Consider the following 21,612-nt stretch of genomic DNA (forward strand, 5'->3'; position numbering starts at 1 on the left):
CCATTCTCTGTTTCTTTTTTAGTGACTTCAGCTATATGTAAGTTAGAGCTCATGATATTGACTTACAGATTTCAAAGACTCTGTTCATTTATTTAAAAATGTTTTTGTCTCTGATTTTTAGGTTTAATCATTTCTATTGATCTATCTTCAAGTTTTCTCTTTCTTCTACTGTCTCCAATACACGTTAAACCCATTCAGTGATGTTATCATTTTATAATTTGTGTTTACCAGTTCTAAAATCACCATCTGTTTTATTTCCATACCCTGAAGAGTCACTCAAAATGAACATTTTTTAATTCCTTGAATATGTATACATTCGTTGAGGTATAACTGACAAAACTGTAAAATATTTAAAGGGTACGTGTGTGTATACATATACATATATATATATATAAAATCATAGCACTCTTTTGTGTGTTTGTGTATATATATGTGTGTGTGTATATATATATGTGTGTATGTGTGTGTGTATATATATATATATTCCCTCTCCCATCTAATTAACACATCCATCACCTCACACATTTACTTTTTTTTTTTTTTTTGGTGAGAACATTTAGGTATTGCTTTTTCTTTTATACATTCCTTGAAAAAAATGGACTTATATATTTTGACCAGTTTTATAGTAGTGTATGGTAGGTGGGCATACTTTTATTGTTAAGGTAAATTTAGTCAAAGGCTAGAAAAAGTGCTGCAATAAGTGATATTTGAGGATTTTGGCTGGGGGTGGGGAGGAATATAAGGAGAAATAGATTATTGTAGGGACGTCCTTGCATAGAATTAAGACTGTTGTTTAAGGATGGCTGCTGACGTAAAAATGTTACATATAGTTTGATGATAACTATTCATGACTGTATGGCTGTAAAATTCTAAAAGGGGGAGGAGGGTGGAAAAATCAGGGGTATGTTGAGATCTACAATTAAGGCTTTTAGTGATGAGACAGTAGTGATAGTGCAGAAAGAAAACAAGAGTCAGGAAACCTGGCCTGTGCTCTCTGCTGATCTCATAATTCTGAGCAGGGCAAGTGACCTCTCTAAGTCTTGTCTCTTATTCTTGCACAACTCACAGACAGATATAGTAATATTTGCATATACGTCATTAAGGATTGTAGAAGATTCAAGTGAGGTATAGGGAATATAAAACATAGTGTAAATTCTGAAGCTTTGCAAAAATTAATTCTTACTGTTATCGAGAGTCTCTGAAGAAGTCACATGCTTATTGCTTTTTCCATTGATTTCAGATAATGATCATTACTAGATGGGATTATTAGAGGACTGGAAATAGTTTGTCTAGCAGAGCCCTAGGGAAATATTAGAGTCCTTGTTATAAATGGAAGACTATTAGGGTTATTTGTTTGAATCTTTTTCTGAACCATGTTGACTTTTTTGGAAGAATTTATTTTGGGAGACAAAAAAGATAAATTTTGAAATGTCTTTCAAATATAGGTTTATGTAGAAATCAACCTACTATTCCATGTGTGGGAAACATTTTGGAAAATCAGATTTTGCCTGTGCCATAAATAGCAAACAGTAGGAAACAGAATGTTCAGTCAGTCATCTACCTGATACTATTGGTTTGATAATTTATTTTTACTCTACTCCCAGTTTGAGGTAGATGGAGTAGATACTTTATCTCAGATATGCTCAGACAAGAGAAAAAAGCAAAGAGCTAGTTTATTGGTTTGTAAAGTTAACTGGCCCACTTGGGTGGTGGCTAATAGAGATCTAGGGTGTAGGTGATACAGGCTGGATGTTTGTCTTTTTACCTTTTCACAAGACATGTGACTTGTTGAATTTTCCTATAGGGTTTAGGTACTTCATTTATCCTTGATTCTACAAACTTTAAGGCAAAGAAAGAGAGTTATTCCTTCCATTTAAGAAAATAGAGTCAGTTACCACTAAATCTTTAGGAAAGAGAGAAAAAATAATAATAATTTAAAAAGAAGGAGGGTTGTCTTACCCAGAGCACATGACCAATGAGATCTGCTAGAAAAATACCTTGCATACAGCCAGTGCTCAAAAAAGTATTTAATGATTGAGATAGTCTAATTTGTCTATAGCAAAATATTAGGATAAGTATTGTTTTCTTTATCCTGACAGAGAATATCTGGCAGAAATTAAGTAACCAATGTTTAAATAGTAGAATACTTGATATGAAAATTGTCACATCTTCACAAATGGTGAAATATATTTTCCTATATATGGCAATGTGGTTAAGATCAGGTAAGCCAAAGTGAATTGGGTGTGTAAGGGCAAGTTATGCCTGATCCCACACTTTCACTCCTTTCTGCAGCCATCTCTTTCATGACTTGGTGTGCTTGAGGGCTTGTATTTGGGGGTTGAGGAGGAGGCTGGAGTGGGAAGCATGCTCCTCCGCATTTCCAGGGGATACTAGCAAAAGGTGTGTGAGACTTGGGATACCAACTGTGCTGCCTGGGTGCCTGGGTGAGGAAGAGCAAGCCACGTTGGAGAGAGGGACATTCTTTCCAAGTTTTCAAAGGATGGCATGTCCACATTTGGCGGGAACTGGAGGCTGGTGAGGCAGTGTGGCAGGGAGGCAGTCATCGCTCAGAAGACCTTGAAGGTTGTGGTAGTAGAGAGGTGCTGCCCCAGATGTCTTGGTCAGTGGTCTCCTTCAGGGATCTGAGAGAAAGGACAAATGTGCATTTATTCCTGAACAAACATGAGCTGAGACTCACCCTCGGGCCTCCCAGAAATAACAGAGATGATCAAAGACCTTGGGGTGTAGGCTAGGGGAATGAGGAATGAGAATCTGCAGTTCTTCAGGTGTGGCTGCAGGCCAGGAAATTGTTATTATTAATATTAATGTGACCTCATTTTACCCACAGACTGCCGAGACTAGGAAATTCAGGTTACACATAGTATATTTATTTTCAAACATTTTCATCTCTTAATATATTCTTATGTGAGCCTTGTGATCAGGGACATCCCTTGGGTATATGGATTCAAGGCCAACTCTCACTATGTTAGTCCTTTATCCTCATCACTCTCAAGAGAAATCAGATTATGGTGGATCAAGAGAATCCTTGAAGAGAATAAAAGTTACCAACAGGCATATTATAGAAGAGATGGGTGCTCGCTCTTCCCCTCACTTTGTTCAGATGGTGCTGGTAATGGGGGAGAAGGGTCATAGTGGGTAGGTAAGGGGGAGCTCAGTTGTATGCATTCCTGGGTTCAGGTGTGTTCAGGCTTTGATGGAGCAACCCTGGAAGAGTTCCCCAGGGAGTTCATTTTTATTCAGTTCTTTCCACCACTAGAATGTTACTCCATGTTACCCTATGTGTAAGATACACACTTGTGTGCAGAAAGTATCTCCCTTCAGGCTTGTAATACCCTTGACATGGAATATAAAAACAAAATCAAATTTATATACTAAAATCATTTGTCAAAAGATTTAAGTTGTTTTAAAAAAAATAGAAATTCATTTCCAGTGTACACTGAAAAAAATGTTATGGGCTGAATTGTGTCTTTCCTCAAATTCATATATTGAAGTCCCAACTGCCAATACCACAGACTATAACCATATTTGGACATAAACTCTTTAAAAATGTGATTAAATTAAAATAACCCCCTCTATGACTGGTGTCCTTACCAGAAGTGGAAGAGACACCAGGGGCTGTGCATGCGGCAGAGGGATGATGAGGCAGCATAGAGCAGTCATCTGCAAGACAAAGAGGGAGACCTCAGGGGAAACTATCCCTACTAGCACTGCCATCATGGGCTTCCGGCCTACAGAACTGGGAAAGAGTACATTTCTTTTTTTTTTTAAAGATTTTATTTATTTATTTGAGAGAGAGAATGAGAGAGAGCACATGAGAAGGGGGAGGGTCAGAGGGAGAAGCAGACTCCCTGCTGAGCAGGGAGCCCGACGCGGGACTCGATCCAGGGACTCCAGGATCATGACCTGAGCCGAAGGCAGTCGCTTAACCAACTGAGCAACCCAGGCGCCCAAGAGTACATTTCTGTTGTTTAAACCACCCAGTCTGTTGTACTTTGTTATGGCAGCCCTGGCAAATTTGTACACTCCTGAATGAGAGAGACCTTTTCCGTCCTGTTTCTGGCTGTATGTCTGACACCTAGAAAAGTTCCTGGCACACAGTAAGCACTCAGAAACCCTTCACTTAATGAGTAAATAAAAGACTGAATGAGGTACCTGCTAGGAAGTCTTTCATACCAAGGACATATTAGTCCCAGGTCAAGGGGCCTGTTTGGAGTGCTATGTCTCTTATTTTCTTCTAAGGCATAAAGCCAGTGTTCACACTCTCCAATCAAAACCTCACCCATGATTCAAATTTTCACTTATTCTGTGTTAATTAGAACTTATTTAGTGTTCTCCTTTCTGAGCCCTTCACATCAGTGGTTTGCTTATAGATTATTCCCAACACAGAATGACCACCACGTCATTGCCCAAGTCATTCTCCAGCTTCCTCTACACATACGATGCCTCTCCCTTATGGCCTAGCTAATGTTCTTCCAGCTGCCTTGTATCTTGGTGTGTCTTCTGACTGTCCCACTCCTGCTCTGGAATCCTGGACACTTACTATCTTTGTTATTCACCTGAGAAACAGCATCTGCTATCTATGTTGATACTTATCTTACTATATCATTCTGTCTCTCAATATGCATAATAATACCTAATATAATAAGCATATGGTAAATGAAGCAGTCATAATTAGAATGGTGGTGGTGGTAACAAAAAAGAAAGGTCTCCTGACACTGCACTGAGCTACTGAGAACAGAATAGGCCCACTCCATCCTACCATGTCAGCTGCAACAGGAGGCTGGCCTAAAGTTTTTAATAGCAGCAAATGTGGCCATCCTACCATCAAATGTCAGTATTAGTGTCGATACCAGTCCTGCAGCTGACACAACCTCATTAACCATCTCCATACATTCCAAAGGAGTCAAAAAAACATTTCTCCTTTGAAAAGGTTCCTGAAAGTACTAAGTCAGGGGCTTAAGGTGAAATGGACCTCTGTCTGGCACTAGACCAACAGTGAATATACAAAGCAGGACTTCCAGGCTATTAGGGATGATAATTGCTTATAGAATTGCTAGAGCATAGCATCTTTTCAGATGAGTCTACCTGAGAAATTCAGCTCCAGTACACCCGAGGAGTGACTGAAATAAATTAGGAGATGGAAAAGATTCAGAACTCCATCAAGCTTAGACGAGTCAGAGGAAGTGAATCAGATAAATACATTAACACACACACACAGTGACGGATGAGGCAGATGACATTTTATGCTCCTTTAAACTGACTGATGAAGATCAGACAAATTAGAAATAGCTGTGGACAAGTTCAAGAATGTCTTTCTAGTATATACTGAAAAGGAATCTTTTTTTTTCCAGCTTTATTGAGAAATAATTGACATGCATCACTGTATAAGTTTAAGGCATACAGTATGATGGTTTGATTTACATATATTGTGAAATGACTACCACAGCATGTTCAGCTAACATCCATCTTTTCATATAGACACAATAAAAAGAAAAGAAAAAAGAAAAGAATAAAGGAAAAATAATCTCTCCTTGTGATGAGAACTCTTAGGATTTATTCTCTTAACAACAACTTTTCTATATCATACAGCAGTGTTAGTTGTAGTCATCATGTTGTACATTATGTCCCTAGTATTTCTTTATTTTATAACTGGAAGTTTATACCTTTTGACCACCTTCCTCCAATCTCCCCTCCCCCACCTCCCTGCTTCTGGTATCTACAAGTGTGATCTCTTCTTCTATGAATTTGTTTATTTATTTGTTTTATAGATTTCACATGTAAGTGAGATCATAGAGTATTTATCTTTCTGTTTTAGACTTATTTCATTTAGCATAATGTCTTCAGGGTCCATCCATGTTGTCACAAATGGTAGAATTTCCTTGTTTTTAATGGCTGAATAATAATCCATTCTATAAATATATATATACCACAACTTCTTTATCCATTCATACATTGGTGGACACTTAGGTTGTTGTTTCCATGTTTTTGTGATTGTAAATAATGCTGCTGTGAACATGAGGGTGCAGATACCTTTTTGCATTAGTGTTTTCATTACCTTTGCATGTATTCCCAAAAGTGTGATTACTGGATCAAATGGTAGTTCATATCATTTGTAATTTTTTGAGATTCCTCCATATTGTTTTCTGTGGTGGCTGTAACAATTTACATGCCAACAGTGCACATGTTTTTCATTTTTTCCATATCCTTGCCAGCATTTGTTATCTTTTGTCTTTTTGATGATAGCCATTTTAACAAGTATGAGGTCATATCTCATTGTGGTTTTAATTTGCATTTCCCTAATGACTACTGATGTTGAGTATCATTTCATGTACCTGTTGGCCTCTGTATATCTTTGTTGGAGAAATGTCTGTTCAGGTTCTTTGCCCATTTCTTAGGTTGTTTGTTGTTGTTGTTTTAAGATTTATTTATTTTATTTTATTTATTTTTAAAAGATATTTTTTTATTTACTTGTCAGAGAGAGAGAGGGGGCACAGGCAGAGGGAGAAGCAGGCTCCCCGCTGAGCTAGGAGTCCAATGCGGGACTCGATCCCAGGACCCTGGGATCATGACGTTAACCGAAGACAGACGCTTAACTGACTGAGCCACCCAGGAGTCCCTATTTATTTATTTTAGAGTTAGAGAGAGTGCAAGCGGGGAAAGGAGCAGAGGGAGAGGGATAACCAGACTCCGCTCTGAGGGCAGAGCCCGATGCTGGGCTCCATCCCAGGACCCTGAGATCATAACCTGAGCCAAAATCAAGCTGGATGCTTAACTGACTATGCCACCCAGGTACCCCAGGTTATTCGTTTTTTTGTTACTGAGTTTATGAGTTCTTTACATATTTTGGATATTAACCCCTTATCAGATATATGGTTTGAAAATATGTAGAAAAGGAATCTTAAGGAGCAGAAATATGAAATAGCCCTGGAAAATGGAAAATGGGGTGATCCTGGAGATATATTCCAAGAGTTGTATCTCTTTGCTCAACTTGTACAAACTTTGAGAAGACAGTTTTAGATAGAATTTCTTTTTAAAGGCTTTATTTATTTATTTGACAGAGAGAGACACAGCAAGAGAGGGAACACAAGCACGGGGAGTGGGAGAGGGAGAAGCAGGCTTCCTGCTGAGCAGGGAGCCCGACGCACGCAGGGCTCAATCCCAGGACCCTGGGACCATGACCTGAGCCAAAGGCAGATGCTTAATGACTGAGCCACCCAGGTGCCCCTATAATACTTTGTTTTTAAAGGATGTCAGAGCAACAACATAGTAATATTAGAAATTAGACCATTTCTGTGAAACTTGTACATTATAGATACTAGGACCTTATGGATTCTAGTTTCCTATTCTTAGTCTAATCATGGAATATGAGGTTATTAATTTAAGCCATAATTCAGAATGTGAACACCATCTCATGGTTATTGACTTTTATTGGCTCTATATTAAATCTATATTTTAGGGTAGCTAAAGATTATTAGATGTCAGTATTTGCAGAAAACAAAAGCATATATTATTTACTCAGGTTTTGATTATATTTAGATCATAAAGGGCTTCTGATTCTAAGTTTTCACAAGATTTTCTTTTTCTTCTATATAGGCATAGCTGAATGTATATGTTTCCAATGCATGTTTGTTTTTATCTTAACCTGGAAGTTTGGAAAGCAGAGAAGTGAAATGTGGTAGCCAACAAGGGAAGACGTGGGATTGAAATAAATGGCTGATGGCAGTCTACATTTTGAAGGTGTATTAATTTTGGGAAACTAATGGCAAAGTAAGTTAACCTCAGAGTGGAGAAGAAAAAATGCAAATGTCAGAGGCTGTTGGCATTTTCTCCTTCCTGAGCTGTTATACTGTTGTTGGCTAAATCCTTCACATTGCTTAGTAATAATGAACTTCACCCTGATGGATGGTCAGATTAAGCAGAGTCATTGGCTAATGAACATGAAGTTGCTACATGTCTAAACAATCACATACAGATGGGAAAGTGAGCTTTAACATCAAAGTTGGACAAAAGTGGATCACAAATCATCTCAAGTTGAGTTCCTTATTTATATGAAAATATGAGGAGTCAGTGCAAACAGGAACAGTCATGTTTCTGCTTTCCAACTTACCCTCACCATTTTCCAATATAAGCCCTCTGTTTAGTTAGATTGAATGAAATCCTAAACTCACTTCCCCCCGCCACACCTTCCCTCAAAAAGGCTACCATGTGATGGTGTCCATTCTTCCATTATGTAATGTCCAAATTCTTTTCTACTTTTTCCAGTTGCATACATTGTTTATTTCGTTCATTGTTTGGTGCATTTATTTCATTTGGCACTTCATGTATGCCATTTTGTAATGTGGTAATAAATGAGGGTTTCATCTCAGCTTGACTGTCCGATTTTTGAGGGCACATACCATACTTTTTATTCTGGGTTCTGTGATTTTCTTACTAAAGGACATTGGTTAGACAGAAGAAATAATTGTTTAATGATCTTCTATCCGAGTATTTTTTTGGCTTTCAAATAACTTTTAAAAAGCTGTGATCTGAGAAAACATTTTGAGTTTTATATTCAGAAAACCTTTTACTAAGGGTTTACTTTGTGAATTATAGATCCATATGATACAGAAACTTCAACCTCATATAAAAAACTAGCTTTCTTAATGAAAAGCTCATGGCATTATGTTTCAGTTTTGTTTAATAAGGAACTATAAATCAGAAAATACAACACACTGTGCACTATCACTAATGATCTGGAATAAACTTAGAGCATTCCAGAATGAAGGGAGAGTTTGACATGGCAAAAATGTGACAGGTAGGATGGTAAATGTAGAAGGTGCTGTGGGTTGCTTAGAGGTGTTGGAGGAGCAGTGTGTTATGTGCAATTTGGTGTCACTGCTGCATAAAGGTAGTGTCAGGGAACCTTGAATTTTGAGACTGGAATGGTGGGCAGGAAGCCTGGATGTCCTGTTGGGAAACAAATCCGTGATAGCTTGCAGTGGAGGAGGTCAGGCTCAGATTCATATTATATTAAGACTACCATTCTCTGTGATGGAGATTTTGAGCTCATTTTCTCAATTGAGGTGTATGGCCATGACCCTGTTAGTCATGAATTTACAAAGGTACAAAGTCCATCCACTTAGGCTATTGGGACCTGTGACTAGCATTATATGTCTTGGAAAGAACTATTATTATATTCAAGAAAAGAGTGGTGTATTCTCAAATCATCCAAATAGGTTGACTAATAACTGAAGATTATCTTGATATTTTCTCCATCACAGTTTGGAGAAAAGGAGTAGATCTGTCTGGTGGGAGAACTGCTAAAACCAAAAAGAAACTAGTATCCCAAGTGCATTTGATGCTTATATTTTAAAAGTGGAGAGATAATGGATTTTACAACAAAGAAAGGGATAAAGAAGTCCCCTGCTTTTAATATCCACTAGCAAATAAATAAGTAAAATGGATGGATAAATAGGTAGGTAGGTAGATAAATAGATAGATAGATCCCCATTGATTTTCTAATTAAAAAAAGCTAATTTTGATTTCCATAAATACCTGTCATTGCTCCTTGGGGCAGGAGGAGTGTGAAGGAAATTTAAGGTATTGACCAACAAAGGAAGGTTTGGCAGCTGGCTTGGAAATAAATTAATTAAAGCTTCAGAATTATCTAGCCAGTGGCACCTGTCCTAAGACACCTAAACAGTCCTCTGGATGTCAAAGTGGGAAATTGGGAGAAATAGTTATAGCAACTTGCTATAGGAGTTTTCTTTCATTGGTTGTCCCAAAAATATATAGTGTCACTATGTGAAATTAATGATTATAAAGTACTTGAAAAAACAGGAAAGTACAAGAAAGATTTGAGACCGAGTAAACCTGATTCACTGACCCATGAACTGGAATCTAGACTTGGGAAAATCCGCAGAGTACAAATGTGACTTTGTTCAAATGTCATGTTGAAAATTTGGAGATTCGTCAACTGGGGAGGTCATTAGATACTCCCTTTATTGGACTGTTCTCTTTTCGGCATGCACTAGATGACCAGCTTTACAGAATAGAGATGTTTGGTCATATTGCTGAAATACAGGCCTGGGGACAGGACCTATAGCTTACCTACGGACCACCGGGATTGGTAATTGCTTCCAGAGGGGTCTGTTCTTCTCCAGTGAGTTGGAAGGCAGCAATACCATTACTCATCAACCACTTGTGTTCAAAGGTGAGAGAAACCAAGCTATCCAGATGAGTGTCTGATGTTTTGATGACAGATGAACCCTGTTATGTGGAAGTGATTTGGTGGGTAGGATACAAAGTGGAAATCAAAGCTACCCCAAACCTGGACTCCTGAATGATAATAGCCTAAAGGGCCATTTTGGCGTCATAGTGCTCCTTGCCAGATACTGTATAGCATTGCATAATATCTCAGCCTGGACACTACCAAACGTCTGCTGATACATTACATTTGAGGGGTGTTGGCTGAACAAGTCAAGAAGCAGGGATCAGGGAATTGTAGGTTTTAAACACCCAATTTCCTAAACTGACTGCCTGGTGTAAATACACCAAAGGTAAAGCTACTTGTGATGTATTCATTTATTTTTTCATTCACTTCTTCATTTAGGCCAGTGGTTTTGTTTCACTGGAATTCACACTACTGAATTTAAGAAGCCATAACTGTAAGTCAACAAAACAATAGAAGTAAAAGAACTGATAGTCAGCGTCTGTTATTCTAGTCATCCTTCTCTTCCCTATTTACTCACACTTTGATCTTTCAGATCATTTCTACTTAACATCTAGAGATTTATTGTTGAGTGGGAATGTTTTTTAATTGGTGAAAGGTTACATAACTTCACTGCTTAATTTATCTCACCATTCTTTTTCTTATTTCCCAAACAGCTGATTTTTCTGGTGGCATGTAAAAACATCTAAGGGGTAGTGGCAGTCGAAGAGGAAAGATTGTTACCTGTACCACGGACACAGAAACATAATTTTTGAGTGTTCTGTGTGTCATAATACCAAAGACTTAGAATTGTGTATTTCAGCTGACATTTACGTTGTATTTTTTTTCTCAATAAATTTTTGGAATCTGTTGGAACAACTAAGGTTACCCCATTGCAAGTAATGACAGTCCACATATGTTCCGTTATTGGCCAGAACATTTGTTTCAGGAAGTCTTCAAGAGGGTACATACCCTCCTTAATATCTTCCCGTTTCTTCTGAGAAAATTAGAGGTGGTGCAGACACACATCCTGTTCTCAGCTGCCTCCCAGAGATGGGTGCAGCCCAGTTAACTTCACAATTAAGTGCTACTTCCTGTCTCTGTCTCTCTTGCCTTCTCCCCATTTCTCTCTTCCTCTCTCTCCCCCTCTCCTGTGGTTGGTATGTGGTGCCTATATAAATTTTCATAGAACTGACAAGTGCCGTAAATAACTGCTTCTCTGTGGAAATGGGTGTCTGGATACTATTCTGTCCTATCCATACAACTTCATAAAGCTATCTGAGGGAGGCTTTCAAATCCCTCCTGTTTTATTGCATGCTGCCTCCATCTTACATCGATAAGTGATGACAAATAGGATAAAAAATCTCCCAAATGTTTCAACAGAAAAATCAAACAATTATTTGTCTTGGCTTCACTGTTTTTGGTATCCAGAATGTGACATGAACCTTGCCTGTCGACTTTTCATTTCAGATTTGTTTTTGTTAACTCTTAACACCATTGTTTTATTTCTGTCTTACTCTATTTGGCCATACGCTTTCTGCTTGAATTCAAACTGTTTGTCAAATGTGATAATGGGGCAGAAAGACGCAGCATGAGAAGTTAGCCTTCTTGTCTTTCAGCGTTTTCCCCTGGATGTAACTTTCCTAACATTAATGCAAATGTACATTTCACTCACAAATTCCAAAGCCCTTCAGAAAGGGCAATTGTATCTTCATCATGAGCACGTCATCTTATTCTGTGGTTCCAGTAATCTTCTTTTTATGGGCTCAGACTCATTCTGAAGATACAGAACTGGAAAAAAAGCTTGGCCACCTTATTTCCTAGAGGAGACTCACTCATATTCCATTTATGACCTTTGCTGCTAAACCCAGGGAGTCCCAGAATGAGCCTGGACCTTGTCTGAGATGCCTCTGAGGTAGCAGGCTGTGTCGCTTTGCATCTCTCAAACCATGTCCCTTTTGGCGTTGTTACTTCCAGCATCTCTCTCCCTGGCATTGTCACCAACCACCTTCATCCTTTTTTTTTTCCCCCCATTTTTTTTTAAAGATTTTATTTATTTATTTGACAGAGAGAGAGACAGCGAGAGAGGGAACACAAGCAGGGGGAGTGGGAGAGGGAGAAGCAGGCTTCCCGCTGAGCAGGGAGCCCAATGCGGTGCTTGATCCCAGGACCCTGGGATCATGACCTGAGCCGAAGGCAGATGCTTAATGACTGAGCCACCCAGGCGCCCTCCCCCATTTTTTTTAGAGTAAAACTTTCTTTAAAGAATGTGGATTATCCAGAAGTTCAAGGACAAATCCAGGATGTCTGAGGTTTCAGGCCCTTCCTGTGTCTGCGGCAGACACCCTCTTTGGCCTTGTGCAGGTCATTTCCAGTTGTCTCCACTTCTGCTTTCCCATCTGTTAAAAAGTGGATAATAATATTTGCCTCGCTGGGGTGTATTTATGTTTAATTACTGTAATTGCTTGTAAACAATTTGCTATCCTGGGATAAAACATATGACTGAAGAACAAAAATTAGAGGAGACAATTTAATATCTCTTTATATATTTTTAAAATTTATTACATGATTGCCCTTTTCCCGGCAGTTTATTTCAGTAGTGTGCATAGCAGCCGCTCAAGGCAAGGGATAATGTGATAACATGAAAAAACACCTTGTTCTGGAAGTCAGGTTTCTTCTCTAGTTCCAGCCCTAAACTGCTGTGTGATATTCAGGTTTCTCTGGGTTCTAGACACTTATTTCAAAAGAGATAGTAACACCTGCCCAATTTATCTTACAGAGATGTGAAAGAGTATTGCATGCAATAGCTGTTGTGAAGAAGGATTTAGGAAATTAAGAGACCTGTAGAAGCACTTTTACTCAGCCGTGTCATAGCAAGATGAACCCTAGGACTAATTCATTAATGAGAAAACAGAATGTTGTATATATGTCATATATTTTATATAAGCATGTGTGTATGTCTATAAACACACACATACACACACACACACGCAAAAAGATGTATATATTTTAAATATTTCCCTAAGACCACAGTGCCCAAAACATATAAGTCCACAGTAAAAATTATCTGTTATTATTGTTTCTAGGTCACCTAGAAGATTCCATGTATGCCATTGGATCCATTGATACTATAAGTTGTAGGGTACATTGCTTTGAATCTGCCTCCACTGCCCACATAGTACTAACTCTACATGAAAAGAGCAACACGTACAATGTGTTGAAAGATGCTGAGAATCCTATCCAGACCTCTAATATCTCTCCTATTTACCTTGAATTTTACAGGAAATTCCACCATTAGAGGTTTACTCCTTTTTGTCTCCTCACAAAGGGAAAGTAATCCTAAAAAAATCCATTGAAGTTATTGACTTTCAGACTCTTAACTCCAAGAGGCAGGGATGGTCTGGAATTTGTGAAGATCTATATAGAAAGCTCTGCGGAAGGATGAGAGAATGAAGATCCCAAAGGGGAGATGGAGATGGGATAGGATCGGGACGGATAATGTGATATGAAAAGAATAGAGTATGGTAAATAGATAGGAGAGACCTGCAGGGAAAAGTCAATTCTACATTAAAACCTGTGATGATAGATAGGTTGATAGATAGATAGGTAAATAGATGGATGGATAGATAGATGCATCTTTCACTGTATACTGTTCTTGCTAGAGTCAATGGGGTTTAACTCAGCTTGTCAAAATCAGTTTGATATAAAATGTCTGAGAGATGGAAGGTGGTGGTTTGGGGAACGAATCGCTTTATGCTCATTAAAACCTCTTTCTGTATAGGCATCCTTAACTCAAGGATTGTATATAGGTGGAGACCCCACGTTGGAAAGTACATACATACTCCAGATCCTAAAAGTTCTCTTTCTCTGCTCTCAGAGTGGGGAATTAGACAATATGAGACCCAGGAATCCTATAGGACTGTCCCAGTAAAGTCACCTACATCCAGTTTTAGGTTCATAATTGGAATAATGCACTGATGTAGGGCTGTTGGCTCCTAGAGATTGCTTCCTTACTGAAGTGAGTTTATGCCTAGGAGAACAGAGAACTTTGGAGACTGAAAAGGCTCTGTCCCTGTGTCCAGCAGGGGAATTCAAAGTTTCATGGAACAAGAGAGGAAGGTGGCACACACATGAGTATGTGTGGTTTGTGCATGTGCAAGGGGTTCCCAGGGCCCCTAGTGCCTATTTCTAACTTACGGGCATGGGTTAGCATGAAGACTGTGAGCTCAGCCCACATGAGCCACTGCTGGAAAGCCAGCAGGGATGAGCTGAGTAAATTTGAGTGGAGTTCATCTCCTGTACCTATTATGTGTTTTATTGTATGACTGAGAGCTCCTGGGTAGGCCCAGACAAAGCCACGTTATTGATTCCTCTGTGCCCCTTCATGATTTTGCATGCTCTTCCCTGAGACCATTATCTAAAACACTGTCTGCAATTAATCTTCAAGGCAGCATGTAATCAGCCAAAGGCTACAAGACTAGGGTTTCAAACAGTCCCAAATGCTGAGGTTTGGGACCTGCGATAGGGGAGACTTGGTAGAGAGTTACCTAACTGGTCAAGCTTCCTTGGGCAGAGTAGATTATTATGCGTGATGAGTTGGGACATGAAAACATGAGGACGTAGGATATGAGTGAATATATTTCTTTATAATGTATCTGTCTGTGGAGGCGGGGGGAAGGAGGAGGGGGACTGGAAGGTGAAAGCGTCCAGATGCTGGCGCGCAGTAAAGCATTCCTGGCTGTTAGTTCCAGTAGGTCATTACTGCATTAATTTGGTGTTTAATTAAATGCCTGTGCAACAGACCATTTATTTGTTATCTAATATTAGCTTTGGTTCTTATCAATTAAATGCTAGCTGAGGGCTTGATTCACTTACATTTTATGTCCCCTTATACTCTTTTCAGAAACAACAGCCAAACCCAACAAGGCCTCACTGTGCCCAAAAAGATTTATACACTCAGATTTCAGTGTGGGGAATACAATATGCTGGTGTTATTAGGTGAGAGCAAGGGAAATAAAAAGAAGATGCCATTTCATTTTGAGAAAGCAATTACCCAAATACATGGGCTGTGGTCTCCCTTTCCCCTCCCCTTGCCCTCTGAACAACTGGAGGTATTAAGGGCAAGGGGGAGGGTGGAAGGGGTGTATATTACCCATCCTGTGTTGACATGTTTTCTCCCTGATCCCCATTCTGCCTTCCCAGGTGCTAAGGGTGAAGGCCGCTGGCTTTCCCCTCCCAGAATCTCTCCTTCCCTTGAGTATATCTGAGCTTTTAGTGAGACTTGTAGCACTGCTTGAAATGCACGAATGCTAAGGGTTTGTGTACTTACTGTCAAGTCAATCGAGGTTCATTTCAACTGAAATCTTATTTTGGGCAAAAGGAATGCAAAAAGGCCAGGAAAGGTAAGAGAGAGGATTTCCGTGGCACAGTGGAAATGCTGGGAATATGACTTAAGTCAGTGTTTGCTACCAGTCTTTTGCATATCACTGTTGACATTCTTCTTGTGCCTACTGCCACATACCAACCACCTGTCTGTCATTTACTTAAATTTTTCTTCAAACTTATCTATTCTTTTTAAATTAGAAGCTAATTTTTAAAAGAGCACTTGACTTCACTATCTCAAATACATGACTGGTAATACTTTCCATAAGAAGGCATTAAGTATGAAAATAAATATAACTACGCACATTATTAATTTATGGGAATATACTATTACCTGTCAAAGGCTCTGAGCCTTCAAGCTTCAAATCACTTCCTTTGCTAAAAAGGAGAAAAGCAAGTATTAGAGGGGTGTTAAAGATGTACAATTCCAGACTGAGAATTTATCCTTGGTGTCATCATAAGGATGAAAAGAGAATTGAAAAGGGAATAACTTTCTCACTATGCAATTCAATTTTATTTGCCAAACTTGCACACCACCTAAAATTATCTATAGCTTTTCACACTTGGGAAACTACCACTCTATGTCACCAGAGTTCTGTTGTAAGCTTATCTGAGGTTCTAGGAAAAGCTCAAGAATGATTTGGGATCAAGTAATCTGCAGGGATCAATAGCACACTTCGGAAACCAGTAGTTCACCCTGTTGCAGGGAGCATATCAGGCACAGGGATATTGTGGGCTGGAGCTTCCGATGGCTACAGTCATGCCTGTGGAAGCCTCAGTGCAGCCCCTCTGTGCTCTGTTTTCCTTCTCCCTGACCACTCACCCCATCAGAGGTACAGCACCACACACATAATCTCTCCATTATCATCAGCCCTCAGCTTTCAGTGCCTTGCATGGTGTTCCATTTAAAGCTCATTCCTTTTAGGGCCCTTTCTGTGAAAAGTTACTCCAATATCTTCAGTATTAGTAGTGTATCAAACCACAGTTAGTTGTAAGTTTTATCATTTACAACTGGATGAGAGCATGTGTGATAACACAGCCAGTGTATTTTGAAGCAGGAAAATGTTTAGAGCATATAGGAGCAGTGTGGACTTGCTTTGTAGGACTCTGTGCCAGTTTTACCTGTCTGCACCTGCAGGGTGAGCTTCCTAAGGCTCCGTGTACACAGATGGTCTTTTGTCAGGTCTTCATTGTTTCTCTCTCATGGCCTAACCCATTCTATGGCACATAGTTCTCAAGGTACAAATGAAATGTGAGTTTTCTTCTAGTCATTCTGGTGATGGCCTCTAGTTTCCATACCGTGTGACAAAGCTTGACTTCAGGAGGCTGGGAGGACTAGAGGAAGTAGGGCCTGAAATCAGGTCCCCAGGTCTCATTTAGGTTGAATAAGTGCTAATGAGAATGACTCTCCTATAGGTTTGGGGAGGAAACTAGATACCAAAGGAATATGGTAATAGGTTATTATTCAAGCATGACATTCACTTTGGAGAGATTTAAAAACAAATGAAAAGCTCTCCCAAAAGGTAGGAGAAACACAACTTTGGAAGGGGACAAACAGATGACATGTAAAATTTAGATAAACTAACTGATTGGCAGGCAGCTGGCATCAGGAAAGCATTTCTCCGCAGTTACCGGATCCCAGCCCTTGGACTAGAAGGTTCCTATGGCCACTCCTGGGAATAAGAGGGACTGTCCAGAAGCTGTGGTCCTAAAGGATTCACAGGAATGGAGCATAAGATTTGATAGCCAAAATCAAAGATTAGCATTATCACTAGTTACGGAGCAGGATGTATCTATGGGGAGGGGTAGTAATGGGGGAGTAAAGAGAAGAGAGTGTCAACACTGAGACTAGACATGACCCCACACCAACTCCTCCCACTCCTATGTTAACATGGTTATATTATTATGGTCTTGGGAGGTAGTGAGAACCTATATTTAAGAGAACTGTGAGAGAGGGAGGTATTCTTCTAAAGGGGAAGAGAAAGGGAGAACAGCATATATAAGCTGATGGTAGATTAGTTAGGGTCCAGACTGGATGAGTAAACTGTAAGAAAATGCAGCAGAAAAGAATAGGCTAAGCAAGTCCACTGCCAGCAACTTGCCCTCCTTCCCCACAATATATGGCTCAAAGGATTCCCCAGTGATGTGTTTTGTCTCCCTTCCTCTTATTATCAAACACTTTATCCCTCTGTTCTTGTCCTTTCTCCATTCTGAGAGTCATATTATAGCTAAGTCGTAGCCGTTCACTGTTCTTTCCTTCCTGTTTCACATTGAAACATTCACGTTTCTTTGTACCCCTTTGGCATGAGTACCCCAGCGCTGACTCACTGACTCTGTTACTTATCCTTAAGTTGCACCCCATAGCCTGGCCATTTCTAACATCAGGGGATGTGGAAAGCATGATCTTGACACGAGTGCAAATGGGCATAATTGTACTAGCTCTGTCATCTTACAGGCTGCTCTAAAAATCCAGTGAAATACAGGATTTAAAGTGCTTCACAATTCCTGGAATGTTCCTCCCTTGGAATTATTTAGTTAATCGTCGAGTGCCTTTACTTTGTTCTGCATATGTAGGCCTAACCATGGACTTGGTTCCCTCTGGCTCAGAGGGAGTTTCCTGGCTGCTCTGGAAGGAAGCTCTTTCCTCCTGGAACTGCGGACAGGGCCTCAGCTGCAATGGTGGTAGCAGGTGGCGCTCTGATAATGTCGGCTCCGGTTGAGGTACAGGAAAACAGAGCAGCTGAAGAACGAAATCTGAGAGATAACAGGAAATGAAAAATGAGGCAAAGTTATATCTTCTGTTCCCTCATAAAGGCTCCTGTGACAAATGGAATCACACAAACTGCCTTGCTGAGCTACTGAAGGCCTGAGCTATCTTGATGGCAAATATCCGTCCTCCGGTTATCTGTCGGAAAATAATAAGTAAATTGTGTATGAGAGAGAGGGGGGTGGGTAGGGGGAAAGAGAGAGGGATATTTGCAGTTCATCACCAAATATAGCTACTATCTACAGAATGAAAAAATGGCCATCTACACCTCTGGTGAAATTTAAATATTTAACTAACGTCTGTGGTCATGTTGAAATAGTGTTACTAACACATGGCAACATTTGCTAAGTTGCTTTTTCTGGGTGAAATACAAATCATGAGGGTGTGAATTCAACCATAAGTGGCACACTTTTGTTTTCTGATGTCCATTGTCAAGGCACTCTTAACTAAAGATGCCAGTGTTTAGCCTTTTGAATAATACTGTGAACATATACTTCATTCATACGTTTCACAGTTAACACTAGGTTGAAAGTCATCTCTTCCATCCACATGATACAAATATAAATGCATAAATATGCAGCCAAGAAAAAATAATCCCTTTGGCTTTCAATTTATTTGAAAGTAAATCATGATGCAATTGTGCCTGACAGATGTTAGATGTTTAATAAATATTTGTTAAATAAATGAATGAACATACTTTTAGAAGGGCATGGTACCGAAGTAAATTCAGTTTGCCCCTTGCTATATTTGTATCCAGAAAAATCAAGTCAAAGTGAATATTTAGAATTTTGAAAGAGAAACAATTTACAGAATGTGATCATGTATAGGCTGGACTGTCCTTGAGGGAGGTAGAGAGGGAAATGGAGGAAGCCACTCCATGCCTTTGCCATGGGTGTGAGGGCATTACCATCAGATCTCTTTGAGTACCATTCAGTGAACTGCTTACCATCAGATCTCTTTGAGTACCATTCAGTGAACTGCTTACCATTTAGTGAGGTTTGCACTCAAACCTGAACTGCCATAGAGGAATCTGGGTTATGGAGTACTTCCAAAATAGCCTATGTGATGCATTGATTCGCTATACCATGTAGGGGAACATATCTGGGTCTCTGTAGGGATAACTTCACCTGAGCTCTGTGAAGCAACGGAAATATGTAGCTATCCCAATTTACTGTGGTTCATTATCAACTCTCTGTAATTGTCTGAATTGCAGGCCTATAAGCAGCAGAACCATTGGAAGGGCTGGAAAAATAGACTGTAACAATTTGGAATACAGAATCTTTAGGCTGAATCGAATTCTGACACTTTGGGGAAGATTTAACAAACTTGAAGAGTCGTCCCTCCTGTCTAGTTAGTTCCTAATTTGTTTGTAGCTCTGAAAAAAAAAAAAGAAGAAGAAGAAAAGAAAAGAAAAAAAGAAAAATTTGGACACAAACCAAATAGTAGCCTCATTTTGTTTTTAATTTTTCGAGTGCCCTTTTTTGCTTTTGAAAGTAGACATGCAATATATTTTAAAGATGCTAGTTTAATACCTTGCATTAGAAAAGATTATACCTTCATTTTATATTTTTCAGGGAAAGAACAAGTGGAGATATTTTTCAGGAAAAAAGATATTAGGACAATGTGTCCCACAGCTTAAGTGGACTAGTGTGTTTCTCTCAGACAGACACTTGAAAAGACATTTGAGGCTGTGGCTACTTACATAAACAAATAGAAGAATGTATATTTAAATTAATGATTCAGATAGTATCCTCTTTACCTAATAGCACAAAATTTGTCATTACAGTTTTTGGAAGCTGTGCCCCTGTATCTTACGTGTGAGTATTTATTTAAAAGGTCCTGAGGCCTTCTTAATTGTTATTCTCTAGAAGAAATTGAACAAGCCTTCAGTTTCCCCAAAGAAATAAAGTGCTGTAGGTACCTGAAGTATGGGAGTCTTTTCAGATTCTGCTTAGTATCCAAGTCTTTGCTTATTGAAGAGTAAGCTAGAACTTTTAGGCAGTATTGATTTTAGAACAATAGACTGGACATTATTTCTAGAAATCTCTCTGTGATTCTGGCTTGGATTTTTCTTCTGGACCTGTCCACGAAGAGTGGTCTTCAGACACTTGTATTAGAATCACCGGGAAGTTGTTATAATGCAGATATCTGATGCTAAACAGATAACTGTGGAGTTTGGATCTTTGGGTGCAAGGTTAACCAACCAAGACTTTAAATAAGCTCCCTAGGTGACACTTAAATATACTGGAGCTTGAAAACTACTTCTCCAGTAGCTTCAAAAAATGAATCTGGGTCTTGGTAGGGCCTATAGTTATTTCCAACAATGTGCACAGTTTAAGAAAAGAAATGTATTATCTCACTGAGAGCCAATCCTTTATAAGGTAGATGGACCTACTCCTTCTAGTGGGCTGAAAAGTGACCCCTAAAAAGACATGTTCATGTCCTAATCCCTGTAACATGTGAATAATATCTCATATGGCCAAGCACGTAATGAAGTTAAGGATCTTGAGATGACAGTGGTGCTTAGATTATCCAGGTGGGCCCTAAATGCCATCACATATGTCCTTAGAGAGCAAGGCAAAAGGAAATAACACAGCCACACAGAGAATAAAGTGATGTGAAGACAGAGCAGAGAGAGATGTGGCCATAATAAGCCAAGGAATATCAGTAGCTACCAGAAGCTGGAAGAGCCAAGAAAAGGCTTCTTCCCCAGAGCCTCCAGTGGAAGTCACCTCTGCCAACACTTTGATTTCAGACTCCAGAACTTGGCCTCAAGAATGCTGAGAATAAATTTCTGTTGTTTTAAGCCATCCAGTTTGTGGTACTTTGTTACAGCAGCCACATGAAATCAGTATACAACTCCTGCTACTTAAACTAAGTAGGGACTTCCTCAGAATTCACATTCCAATCAAAAACATCATTAAGCACCTATCATGTACCAGGGATGTAGCAGGACAAGGGTCTGAAGGCAAGTCCCTGGCCTCATGGAACACACAGATTGGTTTCCTTGGCTCCTGTTAGTCATCCCAACTCAGACACAAACCTCACAAAGAGGAAGATGTGGCCTTTTTACCTGCCATGGGCCCTGACACACAGGAGGCCCTTAACATAGCTATGTGAATAAAGGAAGTAAACAATACTTAATATCACATTTTTTGAGGTGTAGGAAATCAGAGGAGGAAACACAAATTAATACACTACAGTGGTTAAAGATTCGGTTTTAGATTTGGACTGTTTATTTTTGAATTCTAGA

This window comes from Leptonychotes weddellii, chromosome 13 (assembly GCF_054177405.1).
Source record: "Leptonychotes weddellii isolate Sample4059 chromosome 13, ASM5417740v2, whole genome shotgun sequence".
In the NCBI taxonomy this organism is placed as follows: domain Eukaryota; kingdom Metazoa; phylum Chordata; class Mammalia; order Carnivora; family Phocidae; genus Leptonychotes; species Leptonychotes weddellii.